Source organism: Rhincodon typus, unplaced genomic scaffold, assembly GCF_021869965.1.
Source record: "Rhincodon typus isolate 14 unplaced genomic scaffold, sRhiTyp1.1 hic_rhity00003444, whole genome shotgun sequence".
NCBI lineage: Eukaryota > Metazoa > Chordata > Chondrichthyes > Orectolobiformes > Rhincodontidae > Rhincodon > Rhincodon typus.
In genome coordinates, this window is record NW_025969082.1 from 435 (window position 1) to 4632 (window position 4198).

General features: G+C 42.9%; 1 non-coding gene across 1 annotated transcript; it reads right to left on the reverse strand.

Moving 5' to 3' along the window:
* Positions 1–3124: 3124 nt before the first annotated feature.
* trnas-aga lies at positions 3125–3206 on the reverse strand. The gene has a single exon. It is a non-coding gene; the product is annotated as a tRNA-Ser (tRNA).
* Between the last annotated feature and the right edge of the window lie 992 nt (positions 3207–4198).

Here is a 4198-nt window from a genome sequence, read left to right on the forward strand (position 1 = left end):
CTTGTATTCTCATCCCTTCATTCACAGTTTGGTCGGAATAACGAGGTGAGGCTGGATAAACTGTAGCCTTACCGGGGAATGTTGTGGTAATGGCACAGATATTTTTCTTTTCCTTTCTGTCAGTTAGCAGCCATTTCGAATGAAGAATTGGTCCTTTCTGTGTCTACCACAATATGTGTCTCCATTTGTCTCTCTTTGACTCTGTGTATCCACCTCACCCCCTTTCACACTCTCCAACACTCCATTGTCCACATCCCTCATTCCCCATTTCTGCTCTTTGAAAAGATCACCCTCATTCATTTTTAAACCAACAGTAAAGACATCGCACTAATGCTATAATTGTGGTGGCATTGTTTTTTTTTTCTGGTGGGTTAGGAATTCTATTTTGAATTCTGAAGATTCACAATCTTTTGAGACCAGAAATGACTCCTCACCTCAGTCATAACAGACAGACACATTATCCAAGGAATGTGAGCCCAGTACTAGACACTCCACTCTCAAAGTGTTTCCGAATTTCAGACTTTTCAAAGAGGAGAAATGGGAAATGGGGTTGTGGACAATGGAGTGTCGGAGAACGTGAAAAAGGGAGAGGTGGATACACAGAGTCAAAGAGAGACAAATAGAGACACATATTGTGGTCGACACTGAAAGGACAATTCTCCATTTCACATGGCTGCTAACTGACAGAAAAGAAAAGAAAAAGGCAACCATTTAAGCAGAGCTTTTCAGCACCTCATGGCAACGGAAGCAGCATTACAGCTGATGAAGTCCTTTTAAAGTTGTAAAGTTGGCGTGAGTAAGCTAATGAGAGAGTGAATTTGATAAATACGTCGTTTCGACAGATAAAGCGAATAATTTCTCCCTACATTATAACATAGAAATGCATAATTAACCTAGGAGGGATTAATGGTCACTGGATCTGAAACCTCAGCTCTGTTTCTCTCTAAAGATGCTCCCAAGCCTGCTGAGTTTCTCTACCAAATTCTGTTTTGTGTCAGATTGCCTCAGTTCTTTGTTTTCAGTGAACCTACACAACGTTTGGGACAAATGAGATCAGCTACTAGCTCCTGTACAGTCAGAACTGCTGGCACCACGATAAATTAGCGTAACAGAACTTCTATCCCCTGACTGCGAATTGAACCCAGGCTGCAGCGCTGAAAGCACTCAATCCTAACCACTGAACCATCAAGAAATACAACAGAGCTGCTCGTGTCTTTTCGTAATGACACTGCTTTTCCGTTTTCATTTCTGATCATATTCGCTGCAGATCGGTTTCTCCGTCTCTGAGTTTTTAACAGTGTGGAAAAAGACCATTTGGCCCATCGTTTCAGTGCAGCTCATCAAACCTCCATCCATTCTAGTCCCAGTTTCCAGCATTTAGCCCATAGCCTTGTGTGCTTGACTTTACGAAGGCAAATGTCAATGCATTTATCCCTGTGATGTCAAATAACACAATAAATGGGCCTGAAGTTTGAGATGGTAAAACTGTGTTAATACCCCCTTGAGGAACTCATCCTCATTTTCACCCACAGAGGGAGACACAGGTGCACATCCCCGAGAGTGACAGAGACCTCAGGATTATACCTGCTCCATGTGCTTGACGTCCGGTCTCCGTCCCCAGCCACAAGCTTCAGCGATAAAAGGCAGCTTCAGGTGGAACACAAGCAACTTCTCCGGACAATGAGAACTGTTTCCGTGAGCTGGGATATAAAATGGACAGTGAGCTGAAATAGTCTCACAGGCTGCTCACGTGCAACTTTCAATTTCGAAAACTCATCAAACCAATCACTGCATCACCTTAAATCGTGTGAGGTTTTATGCTTCTTGCTCTCGAACAGGCAGTGATTGGCATATGTCCCTCTTAACCGAAATGTTCGTCAGCCACCTCTCCTGTAATACCTTTCCCAAACAAGAATACAATGAGCAAATCCCTTTCAGCTCTCAACCGTTGTTGACGGTATTCAAATAGCGCAGGAATAGCCAATTGATTTGCAGTCCATCGCCTTAACCACTCGGCCACGACTATATACGTCGCAGCGCTGAGCTCTGCTTTCCAGGTCTCTCTCCCTCTCTCTCTGTGTGGAGCTGAGGAAGAGTGAATCATGACTCGGTTTGTTTGAATCCAATCACTTCTCAGATTTCTGAAGGGTTAAATTCAGTGCATGGTAGATCCAGCTGTTTCATCCCAACAGATGGGATAAACATTCATTTAAAAACAAAAACATAAATTTCAGGAAAAGCTCAGCAGATCTGGCAGAGAATCAGTGTCAACGTTTCAGAACTCTGTTTTATCCCACAGGGACTGCCAAACCTGCTGAGTTTCTACAGCAGTTTTTGTTTGTCTCATTGTCCCGTAGCCGAGATGAGATTTGAATTCCTGATGTGCAGGAACGAGAATCCTTTCAATGTCACAAGTCAGTTCATGTCCCGAGAACATCAGAGTCAATGTCCCAGCCTTTAAAAGAAGGGGCAGGTGTCTTGACTGTTTGCGCTCAGTCGGAAATTTCACTCTTCATTCTCCTGTGATTCCGGTTTCCAAGAGTTTGTAAAGATTCAAAAAGCTGGAGATTGGGTTTTCTGTTTTGCTTCCTTAACATCGCCCCACCCCCCACTTCCAACTGTTAATATTTTCCCAAAATCTCTTCCCAATCCTCCGCCTTGCAACATATGCAGGGATGAGGAAATTTTGTTTAATGGAGTGATTCCCGAGATCGGAAATGTTCTCTTTGGAGCAAAAAAGTTTAACCAGAGATTTCCTAGTGGTGTTCACAGCAGTGGGGGAGGGAGTGGCGGGAATAGGCGGGGTGATTGTCGGGAGAAACTGTAGACGCTGACCAGGGTCAGTTACCAGAGGACTGCAATTCAAGATATTTAATGGAAAACCATTTATGTCGATAAAACACAGAGAATACTGCAGAAACTCAACACGTTTCGTGGTACCTGTGGAAAGAGAAACAGCGCTGAAGTTTTGAGTATGGTAAGTTTCTTGTTCAGAACGCGTGTTCTCTGAATGTCAATAAATGACCAGACTCTCCGGTGGCGCAGTGTGACGGATTTTCTCGAGTTTGAGCAATAACTCATTGATCAGAAGGTTATTTGAAAAAAGACATACATGCTTAGGGAACGTAGTCGGCAGGATTCGAACCTGCGCGGGGTAACCCCAATGGATTTCTAATCCATCGCCTTAACCACTCGGCCACGACTACAGGGGTGAAGCTACCCTTTTACATTTCTCATGGAATGGGTTCAAAAGGAAAGAGGAGCATTCGGCTTGTCTTATCCGTGCCACAACCCTTATATTTCTTGTCAACCTGTACTTGATCAGAACGGAGACTGAATTGAACTACATTATTGAGAAATAGAGTGAATGGGAAGAATCCATTTCTATGAGCAAAGAGATTAATAGATCAATGGATTGAGAAAGAAAGATTTGTATTTTGAAAGCGCCTTTCCCCACTATCTCAATCACAACCAATGGAGTACTTTTGAAGCAGATTCTTCATTGGACAATCTAATGTGCAAATCAGGGCAGTTTGTTTAACCATCGGTCAAAAACGAAACTGTTTCAAATACTCACAATTGGCGCTGGATGTGCCATGGAGTTCATAACTAACTTTGGGGGTTTGCTGTGCTCTGATTTACACCCGGGTGCGTAATCTCAGGGGAAGGTGTTGCCCATTTAATACAGAGATGAGGGGGATGTTCTCCCATTCAGACAGTAACAAATCTGTGGAATTCTTCCAACAGAGTTCTGATAAGGCTGGGTGTATTCAAGGCTGAGATAGACAGAGATTTAGTCATTTAGGGATTCAAGGGCGACGGTGATAAGGCAGAAAAGTGGAGTTGAGGATTAGCCATGATCTCATTTAAAGGTGTAATTGACTTGATGGGCCAAAATACTTCCATCTGTCCCAATGTCTTATCTGTCATTTGAAAAATGCGAGACAATTGTAAAGGAAGAAATAAAGGTCGTTTATAAAAGGTTATTGCAATCAAGCACAGTCAACATCGTTTGTTGAAAGGCAAATCACACTTGAAAATTTTGCCAGACTTCTTTGCTCATCTTACAAGCATAGTTGATAAAGACAAACGGCAGATGAAGTGCATTTGAATTTTTAACAGGCACTCAATAAGGAGCCATATCTCAGGTCATTGCACAAGGTAGGGGTTTACGCTGTTAGGTATAAATGAGCATGGG